Raw genomic sequence first — 19511 nt, forward strand, 5'->3', positions numbered from 1 at the left:
GTGGAGTCTTAGGCTATGTTCACACATAGTACTCCCGTCAGTTTTTTTTTAACCAAAATCAGGAGTGGTTTTGGTTGAAAAAAAATACTGACGGAAATACTATGTGTGAACATAGTCTTATTGTGTCTGCGATGTCACACTGAATGTCTGACACTAAGTTTATGGATCTGTAGATGTGTAGTTGCTGTATTGTAGAGGGCGATGTATTGATGGAGACCCTTGAATGAGGACTCCATTGGATTTTTTACCATTTAACCAAAAAACAGGAAATGTTTTTTTTAGCGATGAAGCACTTCTATTTGTCTTCTTTTCTGACACATAGTTTGGAATCTGTCAGTATCTTCTGATCTATGTATTATTTACTTGATTCCAGAAGAACATCTTACCAGAGTTTTACTATTAATATATTTGTTGTCGGACATGGGGGAGGGGGAAGTTTAGGTACAGATACTGGTGTACAGATGTGCCACTCTTAATACCCCCCCCCCCCCCCATTATGTGTATGCAGGATCCTGGGCAATTGCTTCTTATGAAAGCCCCCCTTTTATTTGCTTTAAATATAGGACATACTGCAATTTATACAAAGCAAAAAAATATATATATATATATATTTTTTTTTTTTTTATTTATTTATTTATTATTTTGTTATTTATTATTAACTAGAAAATGTACCCGACGCTGCCCGGGTATAAAGTGTCAGTGTGTTAATTAGATTTCTTCTAAGGTGCCCAGGAGGCCAAGCTAAAGGTATTGTTTCATCTAAATTAATCAGTGGAATTAGTGTATACCTGTAGTGCATAGTTGGAGGGGTTCTTTATACCCACAATGTATAGTTTTTAGGGGTCTCGCATATCTGTAGTGCATAGTTGGGGGGGCTGTATACCTGTAGTGTACAGTTGGTGAAGGTCCTGTATCCCTTTACTGTATAGTTCGGGGGTCCTGTATACCTGTAGTATATAGTTGCTGCTGTATACCTGTAATGTATAGTTGGTGGAGGTCTTGTATACCTGTAGTTATAGTTTAAGGGTCCTGGATACCTGTAATGTATAATTGGTGGAGGTCTTGTATACCTGTAGTATATAGTTCGGGGGTCCTGTATACCTGTAGTGCATAGTTTGAGGGTCCTGTATAACTGTAGTATAGAGTTGGTGGAGGTCCTGTATACCTGTAGTATATAGTTGGGGGAGTTTATGTATACCTGTAGTATATAGCTTTGGGGTCCTGTATACCTGTAGTATATAGTTGGTGGAGTTCCTGTATACCTGTAGTATATAGCTTTGGGGTCCTGTATACCTGTAGTAAAGAGTTGGCGAAGGTGCTGTATACCTGTAGTATAGAGTTGGTGTAGGTCCTGTATACCTGTAGTGTATAGTTTGGGGTTTTATATACCTGTAGTATATAGTTGGTGGAGTTCCTGTATACCTGTAGTGTATAGTTTTGGGGTCCTGTATACCTGTAGTGTATAGTTTGGGGTCCTGTATACCTGTAGTATATAGTGGGTGGAGGTCCTGTATACCTGAAGTATATAGTTGGTGGAGGTCCTGTATACCTGTAGTGTATAGTTTTGGGGTCCTGTATACCTGTAGTGTAAAGTTTGGGCTCCTGTATACCTGTAGTATATAGTTGGTGGAGGTCCCGTGCAATTGTAGTGTATAGTTTTGGGGTCCTGTATACCTGTAGTGTCCTGTATACCTGCAGGGTCGTATTTACCATTAGGCACCCATGGTCTGGTGCGTAGGGTAGCACCTTGCAGAGGGGCAGTACCCTCCCGTTCAGACTTGCCAGAAAATCTTTGATCAGGTCTTGTATAGCGGTGTTATCCAGTCACAGTATGGCAGTATTGGTCAGGTCTGGTATGGCAGTGTTATTCAGTCACAGTGTGTGTCGGTATTGGTCATGTCTGGTATGGCAGTGTTATCCAGTCACAGTATGGCGGTATTGGTCAGGTCTGGTGTGGCGGTGTTCTCCAGTCACAGTGTGGTGGTATTGGTCAGGTCTGGTATAGTGGTGTTATCCAGTCACAGCATGGCGGTATTGGTCAGGTGTGGTATGGTAGTGTTATCCAGTCACAGTATGGCGGTATTGGTCAGGTCTGGTATGGCAGTGTTATCCAGTCACAGTATGGCGGTATTGGTCAGGTCTGGTATGACAGTGTTATCCAGTTACAGTATGGCGGTATTGGTCAGGTCTGGTATAGCAGTTTTTTCCAGTCATAGTATGGTGGTATTGGTCAGGTGTGTTATGACAGTGTTATCCCGTCACAGTATGATGGTCTTGGTCAGGTCTGGTATAGCGGTGTTATCCAGTCACAGTATGGCGGTATTGGTCAGGTCTGATATGATGGTGTTATCCAGTCACAGTATGGCGGTATTGGTCAGGTCTGGTGTGGCAGTGTTATCCAGTCACAGTATATGGCAGTATTGATCAGGTCTGGTATGGCAGTGTTATCCAGTCAAAGTATGGTGGTATTTGTCAGGTCTGGTATGACAGTGTTATCCAGTCATAGTATGGCGGTATTGGTCAGGTCTGGTGTGGCAGTGTTATCCAGTCACAGTATATGGCAGTATTGATCAGGTCTGGTATGGCAGTGTTATCCAGTCACAGTATGGCGGTATTGGTCAGGTCTGGTATGGCAGTGTTATCCAGTCACAGTATGGCGGTATTGGTCAGGTCTGGTATAGCAGTGTTATCCAGTCATAGTATGGTGGTATTGGTCAGGTCTGGTGTGGCAGTGTTATCCAGTCACAGTATGGCGGTATTGGTCAGGTCTGGTGTGGCAGTGTTACCCAGTCACAGTTTGGTATACCTGTAGTGCCCTGTATATACATGTCCTGTATAGATGGAGTAGGGGGCCCTGTATATATATGTACTGTATAGATGGAGTAGGGGGCCCTGTATATACATGTACTGTATATATGGAGTAGGGGGTCCTGTATATACATGTACTGTATAGATGGAGTAGGGGGCCCTGTATATACATGTACTGTATAGATGCAGTAGGGGGCCCTGTATAAACATGTACTGTATAGATGGAGTAGGGGGTCCTGTATACATGTACTGTATAGATGGAGTAGGGGGTCCTGTATATACATGTATTGTATAGATGGAGTAGGGGGTCCTGTATATACATGTACTGTATAGGTAGAGTAGGGGGTCCTGTATATACATGTACTGTATAGATGGAGTAGGGGTCCTGTATATACATGTACTGTATAGTTGGAGTAGGGGGTCCTGTATATACATGTACTGTATAGATGGAGTAGGGGGCCCTGTATATACATGTACTGTATAGATGGAGTAGGTTGCCCTGTATATACATGTACTGTATAGATGGAGTAGGGGGCCCTGTATATACATGTACTGTATAGATGGAGTAGGGGGCCCTGTATACATGTACTGTATATGTCAGGTATGAAGGTAAAGGTATGGCCCTCATAAGAGAAACATTTCAATCTACAATGTATACTAACACGTGATTTTTATTACAATATATAATTCTTAACAAACTGCTTCAGATATATATATATATATATATATATATTTATATATATATATATATATACTAGTAGCTCGTAACTGCTTCTGCAAGGCAAGCCTTCACATGGAAGATTAATGGTTCCTGTCCTGGACAAAGAATGGTATGCTGGTGGTTTGCAGAGGAAGCTAGAGAAAGTCACGTCCAGAAAATATGTGAAGATAGAAAACGTTACTACTACAAGAGTCTAACGGCCTAAGCTACGCAGTAGAAAATGCATAAATGAATAGAAATTGGTGTAATCCAATTAGATCAAAGAGGAATGTAATAATGTCATATTGTAACCACCCCTATATTCTACCGTATAAATGTATGGATCAAGGAAGTAATAAGGAGTGTATATGGAACTTGGACCAAACTGGTTGTTGGTGTGATTTCCTGACCGCCGACACTTCCCCATTTTCCAATCTGGACATAGGCAGTTAGTTGAATTAGCAGACTAAATTACCCTAATTACCTCATACCTCCCTGCCACGACACTGGCGCCCGAACAGGCCGACACCTGCAGGGGGGGGGGGCCTACCCCGTGGGACCGACACCCGGCTGCCTGCTAGACGATCCCGGACCGACTGAAGGAGCCTGATCAACTCCACCACAACGGTAAGTCTGCTGATTTTATAAATCTGTAGCTTACCTGTGTCAGGCGGTCCTGTGTGAGTCTGTGGGTGACCTGGTCGATCCTCGTGGTGACCTTAACGACAAGGTGTTCCTCCCGCTGTGCCGTCCCGAAAACCCGTAAATGTACGTGTATCATTGTGTACGTACAGCTTGTCGTAACCACCTAACTGTCTATGGGTTTCTTACTGGGACTCTGAGACACGTGGTGGTTGTATAGTTTGTAGTTTAACTTGTCAGAACTGGTGTCAGTATAGAGATAATTTGGGGTTTGAAAGAGAACCTGTTAGATATTTGAGGTTTGAAAGAGAACCTGTCCGTCTCAAGTCAGTGAATTAACCTTGGCTGTGGCGCTGGACAAGACCAGTTCTGAAGATATTGTTTGGAGCGGCCGTATGTTAATATTTGTCAGTTAAAGTTTAATGCAAGTGAAACTTCTTACTTCCTTTTTTTTCCTTTTTCTTTCTGAGCGCAGACACTGTGGCTGCATGTAACACAAAGAATGTATGATAGGAGTAGTAGTCTAGTAGTTTGTCTAAGCAGCTGCGGTTAGCTGGTCTGTTCTTTCCAGACACTTCGTCTAGTTTGACTTTCACTTCCTTATTTTCCGGTGAAGTCAAAGAGTCAGGAAACACTTGTTTCTGTAGCTTGTTATACATCTATATTCCCCTCCCTCCTATGACCATATCGTGAAGGATTAGTCTCCTCAGATATATCAAAGAAGTGTTTCACTTGCTGGGTTTACGGTCGCGTGCTTGAATTGCACGAACTAGGTATTAGAGTACAGTAGGAACACCCGTGATCTCTGTGCCCTGGGAAAACTCGCAACGCGATGGAAAGCTTGCGATCCTTGCTTGCACCGAAGCCTCCCGATAAGACCTATGAAAGCCCAGAAGAGAAGGAAAGAAACATGTGGCTAACATGAAAAAACTAATGGATGTCTGTCAGATGCATAAAAAGGGGAGACTACAAGTTACGCTATGGGAAAAGGCCCTTAGAGAGAACAAAGGGACCTTGGAGGATAATGAGTTGCTTTTGGCTGCCCAAGCATGGCATCGCACCGCATGCTCAATTGCAAAAGATAATTATGTGGAGGTGGAATATAAAAATGGAAAAGGGGAAGTAACTGCATATATGTACTGTATGGGGGAGGACACATCCCATGATGGCCACGGTGAACCACGATGTTGAGAGTGTCCACATTGCCATCAGCAGAATCCACCCTCTGCTGAATATTGTAGTAGTTGTGGAAGGGGACGCCCAAATCCAGCCCCTGAATGTAGAACCATCCCATCTGCCCCACCTAGTGACACTGCTGTAAGTGCAGGCGGCCATATTGGGACTCCCAGCTTCTCCCCATCCACCCAATGGGAACAGCCTACCTCCGGCAGCCATATTGCTATACCTAAACCCACCCTTCCGGACAGCAGCCCTCTTAACCTATATCCCTTATTGACTGCCTCTGGAGCATACTGTGTACCCAACCCAGGTGCCGCTCCCATTATGATCTTATCCCCACAACGAGCATGAAGTGCCCCATTCAGTCCACAGTCTCATGAGTTTGATAAAGTACCTGCAGCTGCAATTCAGCAATTCCATAACACCCCTAGCAGACTTAAGGAGGAATCTCCATACCAGAGTGATGGAGAAGGGAAATCTGCCCCCGAGCCAGTTGAATGCGGGTCACTTAGGACTAGACACCAGCCTTCCCCAGGTTTTGGTTTCGAGGATGAACGTGTATCAGTTGACTCATATCATCCAATAACCCCACGCCACACTACCACTAGAAGGTCTGAGGGACCTAATAGAGTGAAATTTAACCCGATACCTTTCACTCCAGTATTTTCTACCAAGTTATGGGATCTTAAGACCACCTTGGTCATAGGCATAGGTGATGTGGTACATCAGGATACAGAGGCCTTAGTGAATCCAGCTAACGCTGCCCTCAAGCACAATGGAGGTGTGGCTAAACAGATAGTAAAGCACGGTGGTAAGGAGATACAGTTAGACTGTGATGACATCCTTGCATGCCGACAGGGTGCTTACCTACCAGTGACAGGAGTAGTGACAACTCCAGGTTACAACCTGAAATGTAGGGTCATTCTACATGCAGTAGGCCCCATATACAGAGATTATGTTCATGAAGAAGCTGCCCGCTTACTGAGACAGACAATACACAATGTACTCCAGAATGTCAAGGTTAAAGAATTAACCTCACTCTCATTACCACTTATCTGTGCTGGACTATTTGGGTTTCCCGAGAAGCCTTGTGGTGAGACAATATTATCTGCAATACGAGATTTTGGCCCCATCCACACGCTACGGCTTATTAAGATCGTAGTTCAAAACTCATATATAGCTAACTTACTTGCAGAAATTTGGCAGTACATGTGTACAGATTATCCTCTCCCCACTACGCAAGGAACCTCAACCGTGATGATACCCTTATCGAGACACAATCCATTTAGTGATGACCTCCTTCCAGGTCTGGATCCTCCTCCTCCTCCTCCTCCGTTGATTTCATTTGACTCATTACCGCTTCCACCACCACCACCAATTGCCAATACACCACCATCACCATTTTCCTCAGTACAACCCATTTTAACACATCGAGAGAAACCCAAGTATGTTCCTTTCAACCCTGCTGAAATTAATATTTATTGAGCCAGTTGCCTGATCCTGAGAAACACCCAATGCCTTTTTACCGTAGACTCAATGAAGTGCAGAAAACCTACTCCGCCAACTGGCAGGATCTAGCTAATATTACCAGTATCAAGGCAGGAGACTCCTTTTGGCCTATTATCAAGTCAGCATTATTGGAGGATGGGATGTTAAATACCCTCAGCTATCCCTCGGGTGAAGAGTTTTGCCGTAGACTTCTCAAATGGGCCAAAGATAGGCTGGCTGACTCCTCTGTCAGTGTGGCTGACACATCTCAAGAACCCGCTGAGACAGTTGAAAAGTACTATGCTAGGAGTAGTGTTACTGGTCTCGTTAATCGTGGTGATCTGTGTAATCCCTTGTGTTAAGAAGATGCTGTCTAAGGGTTTGGATGAGGTTACTCCAGTCTTTCCTTATCTGGGGGAAGATAATTTCACCTATATGGAGGAAGATATTACAGAAGAAGCTCCCCCAATGAGAGTTATTACCGAGCAACCCATGGTTCTCCCAATGAGAGTTATTACTGAGCAACCCAGGGCCTGACAGGTTCCCTTTGAATCACCTATATGATAAAGAATAACCTAGAATTACAACTAAATTAGGGGTAGATAAGGGAAGGGTAGACTCTCATGGTGACTAAGCCCCAGTGGAAGGAGGTGGTGTTTGTTAGGAACACAAACTCCAGTAGCTGGGTGAAGTATCCCTACTCCCCAACCCTCATCATGAGACAGCTACAAAGGCTCAAGACTACTAGTTTCAGAGAAACAAGGGGGCAAAGGTTATTCTAATGGGTGATTAAGTGATTTAAATATTTCTAGGGGGGACTGTCAGGTATGAAGGTAAAGGTATGGCCCTCATAAGAGAAACATTTCAATCTACAATGTATACTAACACGTGATTTTTATTACAATATATAATTCTTAACAAACTGCTTCAGATATATATATATATATATATATATATATATATACATACTAGTAGCTCGTAACTGCTTCTGCAAGGCAAGCCTTCACATGGAAGATTAATGGTTCCTGTCCTGGACAAAGAATGGTATGCTGGTGGTTTGCAGAGGAAGCTAGAGGAAGTCACGTCCAGAAGATATGTGAAGATAGAAAACGTTACTACTACAAGAGTCTAACGGCCTAAGCTACGGAGTAGAAAATGCATAAATGAATAGAAATTGGTGTAATCCAATTAGATCAAAGAGGAATGTAATAATGTCATATTGTAACCACCCCTATACTCTCCCGTATAAATGTATGGATCAAGGAAGTAATAAGGAGTGTATATGGAACTTGGACCAAACTGGTTGTTGGTGTGATTTCCTGACCGCCGACACTTCCCCATTTTCCAATCTGGACATAGGCAGTTAGTTGAAGCGTGGCAGACTAAATTACCCTAATTACCTCATACCTCCCTGCCACGACATATAGATGGAGTAGGGGGTCCTGTATACATGTACTGTATAGATGGAGTAGGGGGTCCTGTATATACATGTACTGTATAGTTGGAGTAGGGGGTCCTGTATATACATGTACTGTATAGATGGAGTAGGGGGTCCTGTATATACATGTACTGTATAGATGGAGTAGGGGGTCCTGTATACATGTACTGTATAGATGGAGTAGGGGGTCCTGTATATATATGTATTGTATAGATGGAGTAGGGGGTCCTGTATATACATATACTGTTTAAATGTAGTAGGGGGTCTACCAGTTATTTCTGTGGATGTTGTGAGGCAGCTTCCCTAGCAACCACAACTCCCTGTGAAAATGAAAGCAGTAATCCTATTGGTTGCTAAGGCTCCAACTGCCATGTCTGCTGCAGCTAATTATATCATCTGTGTTTGCAGTGAGGAGATTTTCCCATTCATCTCTATGAGGCGCCGCTCTTCCCCCTCCCCCTCCCCTCCTGTACATCTGGTGGGGACGGGATCTTCACTAAAACCTTCCCGGGCACCCAATGTATCCGTGTGCCAAATTTGGGGTCAAACGGTTCAGGCGTTTGGAAGTCTATTTGGGACAGACAGACAGACAGACAGACTTTGATTTTTATTATATAGACTAGAAAATGTACCCGGCGCTGCCCGGGTATAAAGTGTCAGTATGTTAATTAGCTTTGTTCTAAGGTGCCCAGGAGGCCAAGCTAAAGGTATTGTTTCATCTGAGTTAATCAGTGGAATTAGTGTATACCTGTAGTGCATAGTTGGAGGGGTTCTGTATACCCACAATGTATAGTTTTTAGGGGTCTCGCATATCTGTAGTGCATAGTTGGGGGGGCTGTATACCTATAGTGTATAGTTGGGGGGGGGTCCTGTATACCTGTAGTGTGTAGTTAAGGGGGGGCTTTATACCTGTAGTGTATAGTTGAGGGAGGTCCTGTATACCTGCAGTGTACAGTTGGTGAAGGTCCTGTATGCCTGTACTGTATAGTTCGGGGGTCCTGTATACCTGTAGTATATAGTTGGTCCTGTATACCTGTATTGTATAGTTGGTGGAGGTCTTGTATACCTGTAGTTTATAGTTTGAGGGTCCTGGATACCTGTAGTGTATAATTGGTGAGGTCCTGTATACCTTTAGTATATAGTTCGGGGGTCCTGTATACCTGTAGTGCATAGTTTAGGGTCCTATATACCTGTAGTATATAGTTGGTGGAGTTCCTGTATACCTGTAGTATATAGCTTTGGGGTCCTGTATACCTGTAGTGTATAGTTTGGGGTCCTGTATACCTGTAGTATATAGTTGGTGGAGTTCCTGTATACCTGTAGTATATAGCTTTGGGGTCCTGTATACCTGTAGTATAGAGTTGGTGTAGGTCCTGTATACCTGTAGTATAGAGTTTTGAGGTCCTGTATACCTGTAGTGTATAGTGTGGGGTCCTATATACCTGTAGTATATAGTTGGTGGAGTTACTGTATACCTGTAGTGTATAATTTTGGGGTCCTGTATACCTGTAGTGTATAGTTTGGGGTCCTGTATACCTGTAGTATATAGTGGGTGGAGGTCCTGTATACCTAAAGTATATAGTTGGTGGAGGTCCTGTATACCTGTAGTGTATAGTTTTGGGGTCCTGTTTACCTGTAGTGTAAAGTTTGGGGTCCTGTATACCTGTAGTATATAGTTGGTGGAGTTCCTGTATACCTGTAGTATATAGCTTTGGGGTCCTGTATACCTGTAGTATAGAGTTGGTGTAGGTCCTGTATACCTGTAGTATATAGTTTTGAGGTCCTGTATACCTGTAGTGTATAGTTTGGGGTCCTATATACCTGTAGTATATAGTTGGTGGAGTTACTGTATACCTGTAGTGTATAATTTTGGGGTCCTGTATACCTGTAGTGTATAGTTTGGGGTCCTGTATACCTGTAGTATATAGTGGGTGGAGGTCCTGTATACCTAAAGTATATAGTTGGTGGAGGTCCTGTATACCTGTAGTGTATAGTTTTGGGGTCCTGTTTACCTGTAGTGTAAAGTTTGGGGTCCTGTATACCTGTAGTATATAGTTGGTGGAGGTGCCGTGCACTTATAGTGTATAGTTTTGGGGTCCTGTATACCTGTAGTGTCCTGTATACCTGCAGGGTTGTATTTACCATTAGGCACCCATGGTGCGTAGGGTAGCACCTTGCAGAGGGGCAGTACCCTCCCGTTCAGACTTGCCATAAAATCGTTGGTCAGGTCTTGTATAGCGGTGTTATCCAGTCACAGTATGGCGGTATTGGTCAGGTCTGGTATGGCAGTGTTATTCAGTCACAGTGTGTCGGTATTGGTCATGTCTGGTATGACAGTGTTATCCAGTCACAGTATGGCGGTATTGGTCAGGTCTGGTATGGCAGTGTTACTCAGTCACAGTTTGGTATACCTGTAGTGCCCTGTATATACATGTCCTGTATAGATGGAGTAGGGGGTCCTGTATACATGTACTATATAGATGGAGTAGGGGGTCCTGTATATACATGTACTGTATAGATGGAGTAGGGGGTCCTGTATATACATGTACTGTATAGATGGAGTAGGGGGCCCTGTATATACATGTACTGTATAGATGGAGTAGGGGGTCCTGTATATACATGTACTGTATAGATGGAGTAGGGGGTCCTGTATATACATGTACTGTATAGATGGAGTAGGGGGTCCTGTATATACATGTACTGTATAGATGGAGTAGGGGGTCCTGTATATACATGTACTGTATAGATGCAGTAGGGGGCCCTGTATACATGTACTGTATAGATGGAGTAGGGGGTCCTGTATATACATGTACTGTATAGATGGAGTAGGGGGTCTACCAGTTATTTCTGTGGATGTTGTGAGGCAGCTTCCCTAGCAACCACAGCTCCCTGTGAAAATGAAAGCAGTAATCCTATTGGTTGCTAAGGCTCCAACTGCCGTGTCTGCTGCAGCTAATTATATCACCTGTGTTTGCAGTGAGGAGATTTTCCCATTCATTTCTATGGGGCGCCGCTCTTTCCCCTCCCCCTCCCCTCCTGTACATCTGGCAGGGACGGGACCTTCGCTAAAACCTTCCCGGGCACCCAATGTATCTGTGGGCCAAATTTGGGGTCAAAAGGTTCAGACGTTTGAAAGTCTATTTGGGACAGACAGACAGACTTTGATTTTTATTATATAGATATATATATGTATTACTAGAAAATGTACCCGGCGGTGCCCGGGTATAAAGTGTCAGTGTGTTAATTAGATTTGTTCTAAGGTGCCCAGGAGGCCAAGCTAAAGGTATTGTTTCATCTGAGTTAATCAGTGGAATTAGTGTATACCTGTAGTGCATAGTTGGAGGGGTTCTGTATAGTTTTTAGGGGTCTCGCATATCTGTAGTGCATAGTTGGGGGGGCTGTATACCTATAGTGTATAGTTGAGGGAGGTCCTGTATACCTGCAGTGTACAGTTGGTGAAGGTCCTGTATACCTGTACTGTATAGTTTGGGGGTCCTGTATACCTGTAGTATATAGTTGGTGCTGTATACCTGTAATGTATAGTTGGTGGAGGTCTTCTATACCTGTAGTTTATAGTTTGAGGGTCCTGGATACCTGTAGTGTAAAATTGGTGGAGGTCTTGTATACCTGTAGTATATAGTTCGGGGGTCCTGTATACCTGTAGTAAATAGTTTGAGGGTCCTGTATAACTATAGTATAGAGTTGGTGGGGGTCCTGTATACCTGTAGTAAATAGTTTGAGGGTCCTGTATACCTGTAGTATATAGTTGGTGGAGGTCCTGTATACCTGAAGTATATAGTTGGTGGAGGTCCTGTATACCTGTAGTATATAGTTTTGGGGTCCTGTATACCTGTAGTGTAGAGTTTGGGGTCCTGTATACCTGTAGTATATAGTTTTGTGGAGGTCCCGTGCACTTGTGAATAGTTTTGGGGTCCTGTATACCTGTAGTGTTCTGTATACCTGCAGGGTTGTATTTACCCATATGGCAGTGTTATTTAGTCACAGTGTGTCGGTATTGGTCATGTCTGGTATGGGGGTATTATCCAGTCACAGTATGGCGGTATTGGTCAGTTCTGGTGTGGCGGTGTTATCCAGTCGCAGTATGGTGGTATTGGTCAGGACTGGTGTGGCGGTGTTACCCAGTCACAGTTTGCCGGTATTGGTCAGGTCTGGTATGGCAGTGTTATCCAGTCACAGTATGGCGGTATTGGTCAGGTCTGGTATGACAGTGTTATCCAGCACAGTATGGCGGTATTGGTCAGGTCTGGTATGGCAGTGTTATCCAGTCACAGTATGGCGGTATTGGTCAGGTCTGGTATGACAGTGTTATCCAGCGCAGTATAGCGGTATTGGTCAGGTCTGGTGTGGCAGTGTTATCCAGTCACAGTATGGCGGATTTGGTCAGGTCTGGTGTGGCAGTGTTATCCAGTCACAGTATGGCGGTATTGGTCAGGTCTGGTGTGGCGGTGTTACCCAGTCACAGTATGGCGGTATTGGTCAGGTCTGGTATGGAGGTGTTATCCAGTCACAGTATGGCGGTATTGGTCAGGTCTGGTATGGAGGTGTTATCCAGTCACAGTATGGCGGTATTGGTCAGGTCTGGTATGGCAGTGTTATCCAGTCACAGTATGGCGGTATTGGTCAGGTCTGGTATGACAGTGTTATCCAGCGCAGTATAGCGGTATTGGTCAGGTCTGGTGTGGCAGTGTTATCCAGTCACAGTATGGCGGATTTGGTCAGGTCTGGTGTGGCAGTGTTATCCAGTCACAGTATGGCGGTATTGGTCAGGTCTGGTGTGGCGGTGTTACCCAGTCACAGTATGGCGGTATTGGTCAGGTCTGGTATGGAGGTGTTATCCAGTCACAGTATGGCGGTATTGGTCAGGTCTGGTATGGAGGTGTTATCCAGTCACAGTATGGCGGTATTGGTCAGGTCTGGCAGTGTTATCCAGTCACAGTATGGCGGTATTGGTCAGGTCTGGTGTAGCAGTGTTATCCAGTCACAGTTTGGTATACCTGTTGTGCCCTGTATATACATGTACTGTATGGATGGAGTAGGGGGCCCTGTATATACATGAACTGGATGGATGGAGTAGGGGGCCCTGTATATACCTGTACTGTATAGATGGAGTAGGGGGTCCTGTATATACCTGTAATGTATAGATGGAGTAGGGGGTCCTGTATATACATGTACTGTATAGATGGAGTAGGGGGTCCTGTATATACATGTACTGTATAGATGGAGTAGGGGGCCCTGTATATACATGTACTGTATAGATGGAGTAGGGGGTCCTGTATATACATGTACTGTATAGATGGAGTAGAGGGGCCTTGTATATACATGTACTGTATAGATGGAGTAGGGGGCCCTGTATATACATGTACTGTATAGATGGAGTAGGGGGTCCTGTATATACATGTACTGTATAGATGGAGTAGGGGGCCCTGTATATACATGTACTGTATAGATGGAGTAGGGGGTCCTGTATATACATGTACTGTATAGATGGAGTAGGGGGGCCTTGTATATACATGTACTGTATAGATGGAGTAGGGGGCCCTGTATATACATGTACTGTATAGATGCAGTAGGGGGTCCTGTATATATATGTACTGTATAGATGGAGTAGGGGGTCCTGTATATATATGTACTGTATAGATGGAGTAGGGGGTCCTGTATATACATGTAATGTATAGATGAAGTAGGGGGCCCTGCAAATACATGTACTGTATAGATGGAGTAGGGGGTCCTGTATATACATGTACTGTATGGATGGAGTAGGGGGCCCTGTGTATACATGTACTGTATAGATGGAGTAGGGGGTCCTGTATACCTGTACTGTATAGATGGAGTAGGGGGTCCTGTATATACCTGTACTGTATAGATGGAGTAGGGGGTCCTGTATATACCTGTAATGTATAGATGGAGTAGGGGGTCCTGTATATACATGTACTGTATAGATGGAGTAGGGGGTCCTGTATATACATGTACTGTATAGATGGAGTAGGGGGTCCTGTATATACATGTAATGTATAGATGGAGTAGGGGGCCCTGTATATACATGTACAGTATAGATGGAGTAGGGGGTCCTGTATATACATGTACTGTATAGATGGAGTAGGGGGTCCTGTATATACATGTACTGTATAGATGGAGTAGGGGGCCCTGTATATACATGTACTGTATAGATGGAGTAGGGGGTCCTGTATATACATGTACTGTATAGATGGAGTAGGGGGTCCTGTATATACATGTACTGTATAGATGGAGTAGGGGGCCCTGTATATACATGTACTGTATAGATGGAGTAGGGGGTCCTGTATACATGTCCTGTATATACATGTACTGTATAGATGGGGTAGGGGGTCCTGTATATACATGTACTGTATAGATGGAGTAGGGGGCCCTGTATATACATGTACTGTATAGATGGAGTAGGGGGTCCTGTATACATGTCCTGTATAGTTGGAGTAGGGGGTCCTGTATATATGTACTGTATAGATGGAGTAGGGGGTCTACCAGTTATTACTGTAGATGTTGTGAGGCAGCTTCCCTAGCAACCATTGCTCCCTGTGAAAATGAAAGCAGTAATCCTATTGGTTGCTAAGGCTCCAACTGCCGTGTCTGCTGCAGCTAATTATATCACCTGTGTTTGCAGTGAGGAGATTTTCCCATTCATCTGTATGGGGCGCCGCTCTTTCCCCTCCCCCTCCCCTCCTGTACATCTGGCGGGGACGGGACCTTCGCAATAACCTTCCCGGGCACCCAATGTATCTGTGGGCCAAATTTGGGGTCAAACGGTTCAGGCGTTTGGAAGTCTATAGAGGACAGACAGACAGACAGACAGAAGGACAGACAGACAGACAGACAGACAGACTTTGATTTTTATGATATAGATATGTATATGTATTATTATTAATTTATTTATTCATTATTTATTTATTATTCATTATTATTATTATTATTATTATTTATTTATTGTATTTTTATTCAGTTTTTTTGCCGTGATCTTTGTTTTTCTACACCAATGAGTTGTCAGTGACAGCCAAAAGGTGTGTTATTGCTATTTTATTGCTATTTTAAAGGCATTTTGGCACTTGTCCATATTCTTTAAGATATATATATATATATATATATATATAAACAAATATAAAATAAATATAAAATAAATAAATATAAATAAATATAAAACAAAGATCACCACAAAAACAGGATTTGCCATTTCTAAATCTTTAACTAATCCAAGATTTGTATAAATATATCTGACTACTCTTGTCCAGAAACCTTCCAGGTGAGTGCGGTGAGAACACTTGTGTCGTGTTGTAGAACAACTTTTTTTTTTTTTTTAATAACACATGAACATAGGATAGCCATCTGCTGACTACAGACATGGTATGAGCGCCATCAGTTTAATCCATACCGGTGTAGGTGTGCACTGCTAACGTTACTGCATTGCATGTTAATAAGAGACTCATATACATATAATATACATATAATATACAGCTAAAATCAGAACATAATTTCGTTTTAGCATCACTCTGAGTAATTATATATATATTTTTTTTTTGCACTGTAACCTGTCTCATGGATTCATCAAATTGATCCTGACCGGAGAGAAACCTGACAGCCGGCGTGTACTAACACAGCGCAGAGGAGACATCCCGGAATGTTCTCTCACTCTCTAGACAGGAAACACTCGGAGTAATTTATATGGAGGAGCTGTCATGGCTGAAGACTGCAGATTTACTGTAATTCAGCAACCAAAAAAAAAAAAAAATCAATGTTGGCCTCTCACCCTGAGTCATTCATACACCTCGCTCTCTGTCCTATAGCTATTGATTGTAAATAGAAGAACTATTACTGGTGACTATACAAGGGTCTGATCATAAGCCATAGCCTATTAGCAGAAGAGAACAGAAATATGTTGCTATTACCCCCACAGCGGTATAACCTGCCCACTATGGATTCAAAGCTCCGCCCCTTAACTGGCGCAAATGGGAGTCACCCTGGGGTCAGCTGTCCTCCACTCCGGTTCCCGGACCCCCAACCGCTTCCTGGTCTGAGCAGGGACCTGTGTCATGATATATCAGGCCCGCTCAGCTAGTCAGCAGTCGTAGCAAGTCCCGCCTCAGTCGCTGACTGGCTGAGCGGGCCTGATACGTCACAAACCGGGTCCCCGCTCAGACCTAGAATCTTCCAGGGACTGGGAACCAAATCGGAGGACAGTGAACCCCTGCGCTGGAGTCGTTGTTAAAGGGTATTCCACTATATTTAAGTTTTGATATGTTGCTGCCCATGGTGAGACTAACAATTCCTTCCATACTTATGTTATTATCTATTCAATCTCCTTCCCCCAGTTCTGAACTGCTGCTTCCTGCTGAAGACACAAAAATCTGTGTGTGTGTGAGCTTTTCTCTCTGTCTCCCCCTCCTCCCCCCTCCTTTCTGAGACAGCTGACATAAACAAGTCCCAGGCAGGCTTTATCTGCAACACTGTAGCTTCTTTGTAATGCTGAGAGGCTTATTCTGAGTTCAAGTTGCTTAGGAATTCACTATGATTATCCCTCCCAACATTACAGAGAAGCTAGAAAGTTGCCAATAAAGCCAGCCAGGGACTTGTTTACATCAGCTGTCTCAGAAGGGTGGAGGGGGAGACAGACAAGCTTACACAGATTTTTGTGTCTTCAGCAGAAAGCAGAAGCTTAGAACTGGGGGAAGGAGACTGAATATATAATAACAAGTATGGAAGGAAATGTTAGTCTCACCATGGACAGCAACATATCAAAAGTTGTGTTTGAGTGGAATTCCCCTTTAAGTCAGCTGCCTCGTACCTGGCTCTTTGGAAAAAAAAAAAAAAAAAGTTCGACCCCTGACCTCCTTTAAGGCAGTTATACTCGCCCTGGCAGATCTTACCCTACAATAGAATGTACCCTATGATAAGATGTTACAGTCCTTGGCATATTTCTAGTCAATCTATAATACAGTTAGCCACCATGGCGGTACGTTTTATTTTACACAATAGTCGTACAGGACCAGACTGCAATATGGAATGAACCTGTGATGAACATTGTTTATTATAGGCTCGGACCTGATCGTGTATATAGTATATTTAGGCTTCTGTACACCTCTTCTTTCCTTCCTTTCCTAAAACCACAAGCACATGGATAATTGTAGCCTCTCTACTTGTTTTTCTCCATATAAAGAACTCCCAAATTAGAAAACTGGACAAAAGGTCACAAAGATGATGTCCGCCATGATGAGAAAAGAGAAACAGATGCCTAATCTCAGGGAGACCAGCCAAACGATAACGCTGCCGACTGCTAGTAAAAGGGCTCAATGCAGTGAAATCCTAGGTGCATTGCCCCCTGGGAAACATGAATATGCGAAGGAAGAGCCCCATTAAAGAGTCTTGAAACACAGGACTAGCCAGATATCCCTCCGGGAAGGACTCAGCCAGACGGTGGCTCCTGTAGGGAAACCACCAAAACCAACATATTATGTGGCCCTATAAGTCAATGACAAGGGAAAAACCAAGGCCAGATATCCAACCACATAACGCTGTTTCGGGGTGTTGCCCCTCATCAGTGTGGAGTAGGATTCTGGCTAGGTGGCACCAATGCCTAGTAGAGCCTTATGGCTTATGGCTTTACTAGGCATTGCCTTATGGCTCTACTAGGCATTGCTCCCACCTAGCCAGAATCCTGTTCCACACTGATGAGGGGCAACACCCCGAAACAGCTGTATGTGGATGGATACCTGGCCTTGGTTTTTCCCTTGTCATTACATTGACTTATAGGGCCATTTAATATGGTGGTTTTGGTGGTTTTCCTACAGGAGCCACCCCCTGGCTGGGCACTTCATAGAGGGATATCTGGCTAGTCCTGTGTTTCAAGACTCTTTAATGAGAAAAGGTTAGCTTTACTGTTACAGGAACATTACAGTGAGTAAACAGGGTCACAGTTTATATGATATGTTCAGGTAAGTTGGTTGCAGGATGGAATAAGATATAAGGAATATTCTCCAAAAACAAGGACAGCCAAGGAGGGTCCGTTACAGGACAAGCCTAAGAAAGCAGGAAGAAGAGGAGACACAGAAGGGAATAAAACATCTTCTAGATCAGGGGTAGAGAACCTTGGCTCTTCAGCTGTTGCAAAACTACAACTTCCATCATGTCTTCTGAGACGACTGATGAAAACAAGTCCCTGGCAGGCTTTATCTGCAGCATTGTAGCTTCTTTGTCATGCTGGGAGGGTTTTACTGAGGTCAAGTTGCTGATGAACTCGCTATGATTATCCCTTCCAACATTATAAAGAAGCTACAAAGTTGCAGATACAGCCAGTCAGGGATTTGTTTACATCAGCTGTCTAAGGAGGGAAGGGGAGACAGAGAGAAAAGCTCACACACAGATTTTTGTGTTTTCAGCAGAAAGCAGCAGCTGCGAACTGGGGGAAGGAGACTGAATAGACAAGTCTAAGAAGGCAGCGGTATGGAACCTTGGTTCTCCAGCTGTTGCAAAACTACAACTCCCATCATGCCTGGAGAGCAAAAGCTAAAGCTAAGACTTTAGTTGGCTTTAATCGTCTGTACCTTTAGTCGTAGCAGAGGGTTCGGCAGTCAATCTAAATTGTATAGGGGTCTCCCGAACAAAGAGGTCGTGGTGACAGGGATCGGGCATGATGGCAAATCACCACCCAACCCCTTTGGTCATACAGAGATAAGCCGCAGCCAGAGCTCTCTTGCCATGACTTAGCCTTCCCCTCCCCATAAATAATACAGGGACACTTACCTGAGCATTAATGAATCATTTCATTGCTATACAGCCTTCTTCCTTGCATTACAGCAATGAAACTCCCAACGTGTGCGAACATACCCTTTAGGTAGGCCATCAATCCAAAGTCCCAGCAAGACCCCTTCAGATATCCCACATATAAGATTCAGTATTTGTGTTCTCCATATATGTACCTTAAAGTGTCACTGTCGTTTCAATTTTAGTTTTTTGTTTTTTTGCAGAAATCAATAGTACAGGCGATTTTAAGAAACTTTGTATTTGGGTTTATTAGCCGAAAAATGCATTTTTATCATGAAAAAGCAGTTTGAAGCTCTCCCCCCTGTCTTCATGGTTCTCTTATGGAGAGGGGACAGGTGGAGGGAGATGAGGCACCCAAACAGCACAACAAAAAGTTAATTTACAGCTACATCACTGGGCTATCTCCTCTTAAGTCAGCACTGACCTCTCTGACCTCCGAATAGGCTTTCA

The 19511-nt window shown here is 43.7% G+C and overlaps 1 protein-coding gene across 2 annotated transcripts in view; it reads left to right on the forward strand.

The window, feature by feature from the left end:
• Nucleotides 1-19511, forward strand: part of LOC138797061 (uncharacterized) — a 45114-nt gene that overhangs the window by 8490 nt on the left and 17113 nt on the right. The gene's annotated exons all lie outside the window — the stretch shown is intronic.

This window comes from Dendropsophus ebraccatus, chromosome 7 (genome assembly GCF_027789765.1).
Source record: "Dendropsophus ebraccatus isolate aDenEbr1 chromosome 7, aDenEbr1.pat, whole genome shotgun sequence".
Classification (NCBI taxonomy): Eukaryota; Metazoa; Chordata; class Amphibia; order Anura; family Hylidae; genus Dendropsophus; species Dendropsophus ebraccatus.